Source organism: Alligator mississippiensis, chromosome 5 (genome assembly GCF_030867095.1).
Source record: "Alligator mississippiensis isolate rAllMis1 chromosome 5, rAllMis1, whole genome shotgun sequence".
Classification (NCBI taxonomy): Eukaryota; Metazoa; Chordata; order Crocodylia; family Alligatoridae; genus Alligator; species Alligator mississippiensis.
The window spans coordinates 116,851,889-116,868,065 of NC_081828.1; the positions used below are offsets into that span (position 1 = coordinate 116,851,889).

General features: G+C 40.5%; 1 long non-coding RNA gene across 2 annotated transcripts in view; it reads right to left on the reverse strand.

The window, feature by feature from the left end:
• LOC109282226 (uncharacterized) overlaps positions 1-15,533 on the reverse strand; it is an 87,921-nt gene extending 72,388 nt beyond the window's left edge. Inside the window, exon 1 of one of the 2 annotated variants that reach the window (XR_002089149.2) lies at positions 15,129-15,533. This is a non-coding gene — a long non-coding RNA (uncharacterized LOC109282226). The remainder of the gene's footprint in view (positions 1-15,128) is intronic. The other variant, XR_009462521.1, reaches the window with a different exon arrangement.
• Between the last annotated feature and the right edge of the window lie 644 nt (positions 15,534-16,177).

Sequence of the window (16,177 nt, forward strand, 5' to 3'; positions counted from 1 at the left end):
TACTGATGAAGATGTTAAACAGTGTGGGCCTGAGGACTGAGCCCTGGGGTACCCCACTGCTCATATTTCACCAGGTTGAGTACAACCTGTCCACCTCTACTCTCTGGGTGTGCCCCATCAGCCAAATTTTTACCCATCCAACTGTGCAGGCATCAATGCCGCAGTCACTTAAGTTATTGATGGGGGTGGGGTGAGAGACAGTGTCAAAGGCCTTCTTAAAGTCTAGAAAGACTACGTCCACAGTGACACCATCATCCAAGGATTTAGTTACAGGCAATACCAAGTTACTTATACCAGGTTTCCTGTGAATAAGTTAGACTACATCCATATAAGTCCTTTAGACTGGAACATATAGTCTAAGTACAGACATTCTAAAAGCCCCTGGCAGAAGCACTGTATCAGACTTTACTTAAAGTGCTATAAGTAAGAACAGGAATGAACCAACCAGATATTCACTGTTCGGTGCAGAGGCTTAGTGCCTGCTTGCATTGGCCAAGGCCAGCATGAGAGGTGCACTCCTAAATGCCTCCCAGGAGGCTGCCAGAGCTGCCCCTCTCCCCAGCCCCTGCCAGTTGGCCAATCATGGCCTGAAGTGACTTAACTGTAAGATGTCTGGAAAACTCTTGGCACTTATTAATGAGCCTTCATATGCGGTTGCTCAGGAAGTGCTCTCAACATGGTCTAATTGTAACATTTAATCTCACCCTATGTTTTCAGAATTGGGAATTTACAGAGAGTGCTAACATGTCTGGCACCCTTTTCAGACCTTTACTATATTCAAGCTCGCTCAAGTTCTCTCAGTGCTTTCTCAGATTTAAAGCATCCTTCCCAGAGGTGTAGATGGCCAGCACTGCACCCTGGGCAGCACTTCAACCTCCCAAATATTTTATGTTCCCAACTCCAGTTCTGGCATCGGAGCAGGGCAGAACAGCAGCACAGGAGCAGCAACTGGAGGCTCACTGTTGCTGGGGAGATGTCACCTCCTTTTTTATTTGCTGCCAACATGTATATGAAGTGCCAAAAATCATTGTTTCCTGGTGGTGGAAAAAAGGAAAAAAGAAAAAGACGTGACATCTCTCCCAGTCGCTCCTCCTGCATTGTGAGCCACTGTTGCTTTTCTTCCCTCCCCGCCATTAGAGCCAGAGCCATTGCAAGGGAAGTACAGGGTGCATGGGAAAGGAGGGGAGAGCAGGAAGTGAGAGGGGGAGCATTTATTGCTCCCCACAAATATATACTTTATTTCTGTCACAGGGATTTCCCAGGTTCCTAACTACTGAAATGAATTCACAAATCACCCAGTGAAAATTAGCAAATACCTGGCAACTATTATTTCACCCTGACTGGATGTGAGGGTGTCCATGCTCAAAGTTAACCCACGAGGTTAATGGATAGTAACACTGTCTGCCTGCAAAATATAGCAATCCATATTTTTTCAAGGTGTTGTGCAAACAAACTGAGCACATGAATATTCCTGACTTTCCTGGAATAACTGATGGAAATCTTCAATTACACTGTGACTTTGCTTAAATGAAATGAAGCACTCAGCCATTATAATGATGAGGTAAATCAATAAGCAAAAAATAAATCAGGTACCAATATAAGTGCAGCTATGAGGAAAATGTAAAATAACCCTGTACAAGTGACTGGCAGCTAGCCATTCTCCTTTTTAAAATTAAACAAGAAGGCACTTTGGAAATAACAGCTACAGCCAGAGCTCCGAGATTTTTTAAATCATTATGACTATCACGTATTACTTATGTGGCAATGGCCTTGAATTACAGAGTGAATGTGGTCCAGTTCTGCACACTTCATTTTGTGTGCAATACAAAGTAAAGATTATGTTCTTCTTATGCATCACTGAACTTCAGTTGCACATGGTTGCAAAAAATATTTCTTGTCTTGCAATTAGTATATGCAGCCATATGCTGGTTTTGTCTTTTCTCATGATTTTTCACACAGTAGGTACACTGCTGGCCTTGCTCCTTGTTTTGCCTTTATTTTTTATCTGGTACACATCTCCCAGAATTTTGTATACTTACAATGTCTTGGTTCACTGATGCAGCATATATCAACAAATAGTTCAAGTTCAAACTCTGCTGCCAGTAGGCAGTCTGACTTAATAACTGTTGATGTTAAAATCTGTCAGATTTCTAATTCATTTCTCTAAAGATACAAAATATACATAATGAGGTAAAACAATACACCTGATACTGACTTATACTTTGGTTCATTTTAATCAGATGTATGAAAATACCCACCTTATTCATGATCATATTTGTCTCAAACTTCTACTGTATTAGTTACAATATGGTTTTTCTTCATCTGCTTTGTGTAAGTGCTGGCAAAACAGTACTCACCTATTGCTGTTCCTAATGTAGTCCGTACAATTTGCTTCCTATATCTGGGCTTCTATCTTGCTTTATCCAAGAGAAGCCTCAGTTTTCATAAAATCCTACATGCATTTGGATAGTACTAGGGAGTGCAATATTGCTTGTAAAACACGAAGTGACTTATTCTATTCACTAAAGCAGTAAAAATTCTACCTGGAAGGGCCTGATTGATAGAACCAAACACTGGGATTCAAGAAACCAAAGGTCTATTCCCAGATCTGCCATTATCTTCTTAGGGGACTTTCAGCAAAAACATTCCACCTTGGGGCACCTCAGTATCCCATTATCTGTAAAATGGAACAATGATTTGGATTGCCTTTGGAAAACAGTTTCAGATCTACTAATGAAACATACTTTATCAAGCATACTAAACAGAGCAATATTAATAGCTGCATGTAGAGAGCAGCACAGAGGAGGCCAGTAGCACAACATGTTTAATTATACCCACACACCCCAGGAATCATGTTAAATATTCCTGGGTGTCATATACGGACATTTTATCTACTAACACTTTGCATATACATTAGTGTATGTCTTTGCTTGTCCTACAAGCATACCAGAATAAGGATACTACAAGCCACAAAATTGGCTATCATTTCTGCTTCCCTCTCCTCTTTCCTAACAGTAGCATTCCTAGCTGTTCTTAATCTCCATGCACAGATTAACCCACCTATTAGACAAAACATCTCCTGAACTAATGGAAGGAATAAAAACACCACAGTCATATATGTAGCTGCTGTTAGTCTCCTTCCAGTGCCAATCCTTAAGTGCTTTCTTTTTGGGTATCTTCTCGCTAGGTTTGCTAAATTAAACATACTTTTTTTTTTCCCATTTGACAGATCTCAGTCAGCAAAATCTAATTTATAAAGCCATGAAATTTGTTTTTTTATTTTGCCTACAGATTTTACAACTTGGCACAAAAAAAGCCCATTGTACTCTGGGTGAATTTCATCTGTTTGACTTGATTTCATGTCCTTTTTAAATTAAGTTGTCAAACTTTCTCTCTGGAGAGGATTGTGTAATCCTGTCTCATATGCAGTCACTGCTTATTTTAGTGTTGAGCTTCAGCATACAAAGCAATTTCCTCCTAGTCCACACAACTTCTGTATTTCACATTTCCCTGCCACATTATAGATCCAAAATAACATTCTCTTCCCTCCCCTCAGCTTTTGTTTGCTATCCCACATCAGTTATGGCATACTGTTATGTGGAAAGCTGGACCTCATCAAGGATTTGGGTTTGATGCAATTCCATTCCAATAGATGCCAACTGAAATATTTCCATTGACAGCAGTGGATTTTGGTTTATGCTTTTGGTCCTTAAGATGACAGGATTCAATCCTTAGGATCCAATGGTGCAGACAGAAGTGGCAATTTTTGCCCGATCTGGCCACAGAAAGCAGTCTATATCCATGACCAAAGAACTGCATGGCTGCAGACCACTTCAAAAATGGCCAATCGGGCAAAAATATGAACCCTCATTGCATGAGGGGTCAGATGAAGATGCTTCAAAACAGAGCATCTTCTGTAACTTCTGTCTGCGCTGCCTCCCAGTCTTGAGCTGTTTTCAAATGCGGGGGAAGGGAGCAGAGGGAGTTTGGTCTGGGGTTTTTTCAGTCCCTGCCAGAGGGTGGAGTAGGTATATAGGAGCTTACCAGGGGGGCGGGGGGGGGGGGAGGGTAGTCCAATTCACCCACCCCACTTTCCAGCGCTGACTGGGGAACCCCTAGAATGAGCTCCCTGTCCCTTTCCCCCCTCCCATTCTGAAACAGGGACAAGCTGGGAGAAAGAAGAGGCTGTTGCTAAAGGAAATAGGGTGCAGGCTCCTAGCCAGCAGCTAGATTCCCTTCCCCCTAGAACTAAGAGTGATTCCCCCAGACTGAACAGAAGTTCACTATAACTCAGAGTGCTTTCTGCAAAGTGTTCTCAGTTACAGAGGGAAGCTGCATTTCTGTCTGGGCCCCAAGACAACAGGTCACCTACCATTTTGGAGGGAGACAGATGGAAGATATAGAGAGAAGTAAGAGCAAATTATTCGGTGCATTCTTCAAATTAATTTATCTCAAATAATTATTTTCACAGGATTGTCCTGAAGAACATTTGCAATAATACTACTTTGTTTAAGATGTATGAGGCTGAGAGCTCCCTAGCAATATGGCCAAAAAAATGTACATTTGTGATGCTCCTAATCACCTGGGACAGAATGTCAGGTTGCTCTTGCCCAATGTCATCTGCTTTGTGTAGGACTTTAAACACAAGATTTCCAAATTCAGGAAAGCAAAGAATTCGACAAATCAAATGAATTAATGATTTTTCTGGATAGGTAAGGGCATGATGCATGATTTATATATAACTGATTTTCACAGATTAGAATGCTTCAGTATGCTTAATCTTCAAATACCAGAATGAGTAAAACATTTGCTTTTTGGCACCTTGAAAAATCAATTAGCCCTTATCTAGTGTATGTTGCATCTTGCAAGACAGAACAAAATAGGTCACAGTAAAATACATTTCATAATTAATTTACCATATTAACTAAGTGGCTGCTAAATACATTATTCTGTAGATACTGCATAATGCTCAAGGGGTCACTAAATCAAAGCCCTTTACATATCATTTTAATTGCTAAGACTTATATAAGTTTCCTACAGCCTATTAGACAAACATAGCTTCATAAATATTTTAAAATATTCTAAATTGCTATGGAAAGATCAATTGCTGATTATCTAAGGGTAGATTAAGATAGAATTTTGGATGAGCATTGAATAGTGGCAGAAATGGTGGAGATCAAGCAAATAATAAATTATGCCATTAAGTATGCAATATGCATTGCAGGGTTTGGCAAGGGATGGCAGGAGCCATTGATATCTTTTTAAAATTCTGTGGAGGGCTGCTGGAATGTTTTCTTCCAGGTGTTTGGTTCAGTGAAATTTTGACTCCTTTATTTTACAAAGGCGTCTAAAAAGTGGGACTTAGAAAAAGAAAAACAACAAAAAAAAAACAAACCCTGATTGCCATAAAAGTAAGAGTTCAGAGACCAATTTTCCAACCTTAGCTCTATATTCTATCTGTACCTTTTCTTTCATTTATAGGCCTTTGAAAAGGCAAAGAAGGTAATTTCTGCAGTCTAGCTGTCTGTTCAGGCAGTGCATCAATTCATGGGGGTCAACTGGGACAACAGCAGCCTGGATAAACTGCAGTAATCCAAAAATAGCAGTGGCGTTAAGTAATTATTAGAGTGTTCTTTCAGATTCTTTGGCTTCTTCATTCAGTGTCTCATCAGTGAAATGCTTCATTCAGTGTCTCATCAGTAAAATGAAGTTCTTCATGACATCCCCTCCATTCTGACTAGTTTATGCTGTTGCTTTTTAAAGGCAACGTTTCCCCACATCTTCCGTCCCCAACCAAAAACAACAAGAAAGAGTAATCAATATAATGCAAATTTTCAAATGCATACAAATAACTTTCTAACTAATAACACCCAATTACAGGCTTAGAGGATCTCATATGGTGCTTCCCTTACCAGGTTGTGATAAAGCCATCTGTTTTGATATGGCATGTACTGAGGCTTAGCAGGCTGTGGCTTTTGACTGTCTGAAACCATTCAGGCCACATGGGCTAAGTACAGACAGTCAAAAAGCCCAAATTAGAACTGATCCAACCTTTGCAGTTTTCTCTAAGCTGTGAAGATTAGATAGAAAGTGTAGCAGGCTTGCCTTTTGGACCTTGGTTTGAGTCCCAGGCTTGAAATCTTGCTGTTTTGATTGGTGGAGCTCATCCCCAAATCAGGAGGCGGCAAGAGAAATTCAGTCATGCCCCTTTCCTGAAGGGAGGGAGAGAAGACCCCCCCCCCCCCCGGTGGACCTGATTGAAGACTGCAACACTCAGGTCCAGAAGACTTCAGGGGCAGAGCCCTGGAGCATATAAAAGGAGCTGCGTGCCCAGCATGGGGGAACACATCCGGGACAGAGAAGAGTGGGGCTTAGAAGAGCTGCTCAGCAGGGTGAAGCAATAGCCCAGAAGTGCCCCTGAAGACTTCTATAACTGGGGAACAGTGGATGGCTCCAGCAGCTAGGCTCTTGGTGTGCGGCACAGCACACGGAGTCCAGACCCTGGGAGCGGCGTGAGGCAGCTCAGGTCTATAACCTCTGCAGCCAGAGACACGGCCAGAGACGTGGCCAGAGACACGGTGCACAGGACAGTGCATAGAGTAGGACCTTTAGAGTGTTTGGGTGGCTCAGGTTCTCAACACGTGGAAACAAGCTGAGAGCTTGGTGCAGGAGGTGCTGCACGGAGGGTCTGGGAGCAGACTGAGCCTGGTGCTGTATGAGGCAGCCTAGGCCTCCAGCCCATAGCAAAAGGTTGAGTCCAGAGAGCCAGACAGTGGTCGGGCTACTGAGCCAGCAGACAGGGCTAAGCCAGAGACCCCAGAAGCCCTGCATAGAGGAACCCTGTTCCAGGGGACAGCACCCCCCACATAGCTCACTGCAGGTGAGAGAGCAGCCTGGCGCAGAGGACGAGGACCATCCTCCAGGTCTGGGAGCCATGAACTGCAGGGAAAAGAGGATTCCCACAGAGGAGGGCAGTCCCCCCCTGGTTAGTTAAGGGCTCCTGAAAGGGGAGATCCTACTAAGAGGGCCCCCCTAAAGTTACTGGCTTCTTTGTAGGGCTTGGGAAAAAGCCCAAGGACATTGGGGTTTCCCCTCAGAATTGAGTTTATCTTTGGGGTTTATGTGTTTCAGATCAGATACTTACCTGTATCTGGAGCACTGGTATAAGGTTTTATATCATATACCCAGAGGGTATTTTTTATGTTACTTGTTTAGATATCATATATCTAAATATATATATATATATGATACACACATATGTGTGTGTGTGTATATATATATATATACACACACACACGCACACACATTGTACATATGTTTATATCTATGTTCCTTTCCCTTGTGATAAGTTAATGTAAATAAATTTGTATATATTTAAGTCCCTTGACTGTCCTGGCCTTGTTCTATAAGATGGAGGGAAACTGAGCGGTCTAAGGTTCCCACCCCACAGCACACCTGCCAGCTAACAATCCCCTTCAATTGGAGAAGGGGAGTATATACCCAAGTTACCTGGTCTACAAGAGCAAACATGTAACATGGTTGCCCTTGGAGGGGAGGCAGGAAAACGCCTGCACTGGCTAGGCCAGAAGGCAGGGTGTGGTCTCACATTCTGTCCTATAATTTAACAGTGCTAACAATGGATCAGAGTCTGACTCAACATCCTTTTTTTCTTCAAGTGCTTTATTACAATACTGGTTTTAGTGAATACTATCCAGTGAATGAGGGATAACTGGGATTAGAAGTGGTATATTTTAAACCATATCCACTGAAACCTGCTTAAACTCATGTCCATTAAACAATGATATCATGTGCCTAGTAGAATGGATTTAATATGCACAGTAACTGTTTAGCTGTGGTATCTTCTTCTAAAGTGGTCTCAGGGAAGGGAGAATAATCATCTAGGAAAAGAAAAGAAAATTCTTCCAGCCAAAGTAAACAAATATATGCCTACTTTGCTTCAGGGTCCTATTTTTCTGTATCACCAATACTGCCCTTTAGCTTGACTTGGCCTGTATTTTGGGCACACACAACAAGCCTTAACAGCTTCCCCAAACTCAGTGCTTATTTGATCTTTAGGGTGCCAGAGGATGTTCTTCCAACACTGATTATTTACCTGGGAAGAGGAAAAATATGTTACTCATTGCACCCTCCCTCTCCTAGTAATCTAAAAGCTGCTGCGGCACCTTTAGACATCTACTGTTTCACTGAGCCCTGCCCTCTGCAGTATCATCGGACCCCTCTCAAGTAGAAGGCAGCTGAGAGAAATTGGCAAGGGAAAGGCTGAATAAGCACTACTGACAAAAATAAGCACATTTAAGGCCAAGATTAGATTGCAAATGATTTAGGGCAGAGAGCATATTTTTTGTCTTATTTGCAAGGGAAGAATCACAGTCTAGCCTGAAATGTTTTATCTGCATCAAAGGACATGTCTACACTGCAGTAAGGCAAGGTTCTTTGGGAAGATGTGAAATCTTTTATTAGAGCACCAAAATAGTTGGGGAAAAATGTTCAATGCAAGCTTTCAGGCACAAACACTTTTCCTCAGGGAGACTCTGCAGGTGTCATGTGTTCTCCAAGGTAGAAAAGAAGCTAATTTGTAATGTGCAGGTCTGTTAAAATGCAAATGAGTGATAGTTGGGAGACAATAGATAGAGATGGGGAGGGGGGGAGGAGGAAAATGTGTGAAGGACTGTAACTGGTCAGCTACAGGTAGGTTATCTGGAGTTATCAGATGGCAGGCAGATTGTAATGTGCCCTAAATCCAATTTCTATATTTAGTTCATTATTTTTTTGTATCCAGTAGATTTATGAATTGAAGTTTGTAGGCATGTCTACATAAGGTGTTTTGTAAGTTCCCTTTAAGGATTCAAACTGAGAGATCGGAGAGAGAGTGATTGTCCTGTGAAAAGTGTGTCCCCACAGGTAATTAGATATTTTTGTCTTTGATGGATGGATTTTTTCTGTGCGTTCATTCTGGATTTTGGATTTTAAACTTCATTGCTGAACAACAAGAAACATTTCTAAAACCTCCTTGAATGCCATCTGATGCCAACAGGGAAGTAATCCTGCCTGATCTATACAACAAAGAGCAACTCACAGAGACACTTGCATGGACCCAGAGGGACAGACTTCCGTCATCAACTTCCTCTGGCAAAAATGAAGTTTATTTCCTACCTCTGGGGACTTTTTACCGTCTTTAATTTTCCCTGAACCAGATGAAGGGCATGTAAGCCTGAAAGCTTACAGAAAAAGACTTTTTTTTTTTAATTTCTTAGTTAGTCTAATAAAAGGTATCATCTCTGAACCATAAGTTCCAGATTTTCACATTTCATTCTGGTATACAGTTGTTGTTTGGTTTTTCCCATATATTTTCCATCAGGGCATTTGGTGCACTGGATGAGATATTAAATTTCTGGAGGTGTAGCTGTAAGATCCAGGAATGGTGCTGGTTCTGTTGTTGGGTGTAGTTATTGTAGGACTGGTGGAGATGTGTTGGCAGTTTTTACATTTCTTGCCCTGGCATGGTCTGAATCCATTTGGTGTGGTTTGGCCCATAGCAGGTTTGCTACTGGTGATGAGATTAGAGAGGTTTGGTGCTGCTTTTAAGGCTGGGATGGGTGGTTCTGAAAAGATCTCTTTGAGAACTGGGCCTTCTTTTAGTATGGGTTGCAATTATTTGAGGGTTTCCCATATACGGTCCAAGGAAAGATGGTATGTCATAAATAATGGTGTGCAATTTGTGGGGATTTTCTTTTTGTACTGCAGCAATTCTTCATGTGGTATCCAGGTGGTGTGATCTATCTTTATGGAGGAGTGTCCTTGTTGGGTGAAGGCCCTTTTGAGATTTCAGAGGTATTCTCAGTACAAATTCAGTGATATCAGAGGGCTTGGCTGTATAATGCAGCTTTTTTGGTGTGTGTCCTTAGACCAACATGGCTACAACCAACAGTAATGCAGTCAGAGATACCATCCAAGTACATGTAAATGAGTTGGCCTGTTTTGCTTTCCAGTGACATTCAAGATGCAGCAACGATAATTGTGAATTTGGGTAGCTGGTCAAATACTTATTTTGGGAAGGCTTAAACTGTCCATGCTAAAACCATGTCACTAGGTCTTCATGCTATTGGTACCTAAATTAATGCTAGTTTGGGTATTCTTTCACATACTGCAAACCACATCTCTGACGACAGTGTAGAGGGTGCATTCTAGAAGCACACATTTCTACAGAGAATTCAATTATTTTCCCCTATTTATACTATATTTGTAAGACCCTTGCATTTTTGTCTACATGGAATTATTAACTCTGCAGCCTGTTCAAACAAACCAGAGCTGATTGATTATGCTCTGTTTAAACAGTCAGGAAGGAAAGCGGCATACTGTTGTGACTTGCAAAGCTTACTGCTTAGATATTTGCTTATAACTTTTGGCCAATTTGTTGTCATTTGTTTAGTCATAGTCTCTAACTGGAACACAAAATCTGGTTTACAGAAATTTAAGTTCACAGTTCTTTGTTAGGTTAATTCCACTAGATCCATTTATAAGTGTTTTTGGAGATCTGTAGTAAAGAGTAGCTTGACAGTACAGAGAATAAACTTTATTTTACTCTTGTGATTTATAACAGTTCTTGTTAGAATTTTGCCTTTATTTACATGCCAGTTAGTGATGGTTCATATATCACTGTGTGTCTTACAGGAAGTGTTTATCATAGGAGATAAATTTCCAACTCAAAGCCTACTTTTCACATTCCCTACCTAAATATTTACCTTTTTAAGAAGAGACATACATGCAATTACCATTAAGCAGGAAGAAAGAAACCCCCACCATTTTCCTGGAAACCTATAGCATAAAGTATTGTACTTACTTAGCTTTCTCCACCATTTAATTTGTCTTGCACTCAGGAAGTAGCTTAATAAAAATCATCCAACTAGCAAGCACACTTACCTGACACTAGCAGAAATAGGCTTTACTTAAAACTCTGTAAACAAATAACCCCCTGAACTTTAGGATACGTTACTACATACCTTCCCCCTAACTATAAAGAGTACACTTAATTTTTTTTATGAGAAGCATTGGGGAAAAGGATTGGTTTGTTTTTCCCTTCTGTCAAATCATTTTTTTTCTAGTCATAGACAAAGCTAGCAATTACAGAGTTACTGGTCTAATTGCCTCCATCACATTAAAAAAGGGTTGAAAATGTTTTGTAACTTGAAGTTTTTCCTATTTGATTTGCAGAAAGTAGTTTACATTTTTTAAATTCCAAAATAAATAGTCAAGATTTTTTAAAGGGAAATGTTCATAAAAGTTTTCCTCTGGTTGGAATCTTAAAAAAATTTACATATATTAATATATATCTTCCCTATTGACTAGCTTGAATATTAGAGCTAATGAGAGAGAAAACAGATATTGATAGATATAGATATCTGTTTTCTCTCTCATTGGATCTAATATTCAAGCTAATCAATACTGAAGGTTTATATGCGGTCAACGAATTTAAGATTAAGAGCATGCATTTTCATCCAAAACAAAAGTTTGAATAATCTTCATGGGATGTGGTAGATAAAAACTGACTTTTTTTAATGTCTTGTTGTTAGTTTGAAATCTGATTAAATTTTGTAAAGGTCAGATGAATTTTATATCTATGTAAATAAAAATAAATATAAAAAGCTAAATCCAGAATAGCAGATTGCTATTTTTTCATCAGCTGTGTGGTATTAGTCTTAAAGAATGCTTTATGCTTTGTAACTTTGTTGCAAATGATTTATGAAAAGGTTGATGGCTTAAAATGTAGACAGCATAAGAATAAGAGTAAACATAGTCTAGATTAAATTATACATTATTACTAAGAAATAAATGTTATTGTTTCCTATTCAAAATGTCATTCAGAAGGTATGGCAACATTTTCCAATGCTATTTCTTTTCCACTTGTATTTTAAAAACTAGGGATTGGGGAAGAAAAACCATGACTGGAGGTTCAGATTTATTTTTAATGATTGTTTAATTGAAATCAAAATATATCATTGCAAAAACAACATAGCTAATTAAGTCTAGAACAACACTACCATGTTGACTGCTGCATAAGTTAGCAAAGCATATTTTTACAAGCACAGCCTGCAATAGCTTCCTTGCCTTTGCACCAAGAAAGGATCGATGTTTTCTCATCCGTGTGAAATCCACAGTTCGTTTAAGTCATAGCAAAAGTCACACTGGGCCCAGGATTTCACCCAAAATGACAGCTAGTAAAAGTCAGAACCAAAACTTGATTCATGACACCCAGGGCAGAAAGCATGTACAAATCCTTATTCTGGGCTTGTTCCAAAGTCAGTGGGAGCGGCTCGTTACTTCACTGTCTTTTATATCAGGCCTTTGACCCTTCAAGCATTTATTTCAGTGGAACTCTGCCAGTGTAGACTGATTATTCAGCAAACATATAGGCACACAACTTGAGTCATGGACACAGTCTTGCTGAAATATTGCCATACAAACAAAAAAGAAAAGCTCTTATAAACGAGGTTGAATTGTGCATATCTAGGCTGTATCCTCTGGGATGTAAAGCATACAAGAGAAAACAAACAAGCAAACAAACAAAAACACAGTAGAACCAGACCCTGGAGAAAAAGTAGTCCCACTGAACTAGATTTGGAAGGTTTATGGATTTCAACACATTTCCATTTAAGACAATGGTGTCATATTTCATCAACATGACAAAAAATTGCATGCTTAAAAAATAAACACATCTTTGTAGGATTGGGTTTTTAGAGCCATACCTTTTGTTCCTGGATTATTTTATTTATGTCCCATGCTTTGCTGAACACATCAGCAGCATTTAACAAAATATAATACTGACTAATATTATTAATACAAATAATTGTATGACTACTTATTTTAAATGGTTATCTGCAATAAATACAGCTGATGGCTAAACTATATGCCAACCCATATTTATGTGGAGCTGCAGGAGATTTTCCCAGACCAGTAGTGAACTACAGCTTCCAATGCCCTTCAAATTTTAGAATAATTTTATGAGACACAGTGTATATATTAGTTCTCAAAAATACAATGGTAAAAGACAAATCAAAATGCAGTGGAAGGAAGTTTAAAAAAGAATCCTTGCTGGCTAGAGTTTAAAGAAGATTATTTATCATTCCAAACCAAACAAATCATACAGAGTAAGGAATGTTCATAGTACTAACTCAAAAAAAAAAAAAAAGTTAAGCAACATGATGTTATTATCCAGACTACAAGCCAACTTTCTCTTTCTACCTTTTTGCTTGGGTTTTTTTTTTCTCTTAGGCTACTGGACCTGCAGCTCTGATCACATCAAATCGAAATGCTCCTGACTAAATCAGGGCATCACAATTCAAAGAGCATCTGTCTTTCACTGGAGATAATTTGTCTGTACAGTCAAGCCATTCTCTTTGCTTTTTTAGGTCTCAAAGTTGCAGACAAGGATGTACTTACTTTTCTGCAAGCAGACACTCATTTGCTCCTTGTAAACTGAAAACTAAGCACCGATATGTGTTGTCAGAACTGAACTAAATGTTTTTTTTCTGTGTGTGTATGCTTCTTTTATCATACAGTAAAAGCTACGTTATCCAGCACTTTAGAAACTGGCATGCTCCATTAACAGCATGCTGGTTGCCATGGCAAAAGCAAAACCAGAAGTACGCCCTGTGGCACTTCTGTTTTTGCTGAGCCCCCATGGCCTGGGACAAAGCAGCCTACATGGGGCCCCCCCTCTCTGTCCCCCAGCACACTGACATGGTGGGAGGGGTAGCGGCACACCAGATGCAGCAGTAGAGGCAGCAGTCCAAACAGGCAAAGAAGCCTGTTTGGGCCTCTCATGTAACCGGCATATTTGGTTATCTGGCACCCCTCATCTCCCATGGGTGCTGGATAACAGAGCTTTTGCTGTAGTTGAACATTCTTCAAGAGATGTCTGATTTTTCATGGAACTTTTCCATTGTTCAATTTATATGTGATGTGATGTGTTCTTTAAGAGCTGCACCAATAGCTCTAGTCTATAGCATATATATCTGTACATATGTTATATTTATGTTATCTTTATCTTTTTATGTAACTAATAATAAATTTGTATATAGTTAAGTTCCAGATTTTATACATACATACATGCGTATTCTAGTTATATATATACCTTTAAACCTTATTCTCTATAATGGGTTACCACCACCGGGGTTTGAGGTAAGTGACAGGTAAACACAGGTAAGTAATAGCAAAGGGGGTCCCAGCAGATTCCACAACCAGGGTTATAGACTCTATTAAGCCACTAATACACAAATATAGAGGTGCACAAAATATAAGGTGCAATATTACACAGTATATTAAAAATATCAAAATTATCACAATTCTTATGTGATGCTATATCCCAAGGATATATGCTACCTCAAATAGGGCTCAGGCCTGCACAGGTAAATGGCAGGTCTAAAAACTGATAAACATAGGGGAATATAGGAGGACAACAAATAAGTACAGGCATGTGTAGGTAAGTATAGCTGAACAATCACTAAATGCAAATAGCTGGTACAGGGTCCAGCAAAGGCCCAGCGAGGATCTTGTAACTATAAATTTACAAATATAATAATATACAAAATATGAGGCACAGCAATATCAGGTACCTATAACCCTTCAGTGCTCCCCAGGCTCCAACAAGATCTCTAGGACTCTCCCTTCGGAGCTCGGAGCACCCTTTGACCTACGGAAACCTTCTCTTGTCTAGGCTTCCCCTTCAGCCTTACCACCTGGGTAACTCCCCCTCCCCTGTGGGAATCCCTTTCCCTGAGCAACTCAGGATTCCAAGGGTCCCAGGTGGATGGTGTTTGCCCGCAGGCATGTTGCTCCTATCTGGCAGGAGCCTCCTGGGCCCTCACCCACCCATGGCCCTGTGCACCAAGGGCTCAGCCTTTTGCCCAGAGTCAGAGGCTCAGGCCACCCTATGCAACACCAGGGCTTGGTCCCCCACAGGAGAACTAGCTGTGAACTATCCATGCACCGAGATCCTGGCTACATGTCAAGAGTAATGGACCCAAGCTGCCTCAAATGACTCCCAGGGTCTTGGTCCCTGCTTGGGACCTGCCATGCAGCACTGCCTGCACTGAGCCCATGACACTTACCAAGTGGGGTTGCAGACCTGGGCTACCTCAAGCAGCTCCCAGGGTCTGGATTCCATGTACTGTCTGGAGTCAGGGACAATTGCTGAGTCTTTCCAGTAAAGGGAGTCTTTGGGGCAACTGGAAACTCCTGCTGGGCAGCTCTCCCCAGCTCTTCATAGCTCTGCTTGCTTCTTTGTCCTTCGACGCATCTGCTGCATGCTGGGCATACAGCTCCTTTTATTCTCTTTGGAGGTTCCACCCCGCAAAGTTCTGCCAGATGAGAGGAGTGCAGTCTTGAACTAGGTCTGAGGCTTTTTCTATATTTTTTCCTCTCACCCGGAGCAGGGGCAGGGCGAAGCCCCTCCCAACAGTTACCCGATTGGTGGATGGGCTCCACCAATCACAATAGACATTCTCTGAGCCTGGATGCATGAGGCTGTATCAATAAGTTGGCCACGTATATCTGTGCAAATAGCACAGGAGAAAAGATGGACCTATCTTGGCCAGATTCTGAGAATGCTGGATAACAGGTATGTAAGGCAAACCTGCTTTTGGAAACCACAAGGCAAAGGAACAGAAGTGAACCCTGAGGAAGCCTGCACAGGATATACAGAACTGAAGCAACAACTTTAAGGTTAACAACCTGAGCAAATTAACCTGACTGGCCCAGGACTGTATTGGTTGGCAACCATTATTAACCTCTGCCTAGCCAACTGACGGTTCAAGAAGTGGACTGAATTGGAATGTGGTTCTTAAATAGAGTCTGAAAATAAAATTTACCCAAAGCACCTAAATAATATAAGAGCTGACGTTCCATCAACTTTGATGAAACTTGGGCTCCCAAGCAGCTAAACCATTTTTTTTAAAAATCAAAACTTGGGTCCTTTTGTAAATCTTACGTTATATCTTCAAAGGCGTAAGTTTAAGTCATCATGAGAGAGAAATCTAGAATGAGTCCTTTCAACATGATAAAATGATTGCTGCTATTTTGCAACAGTAGTCATGAAATTATATTGCCTTGGACCTCAGAAAGGAGAATATGACTTTTTAAGATAGATTGCTTAAAAATT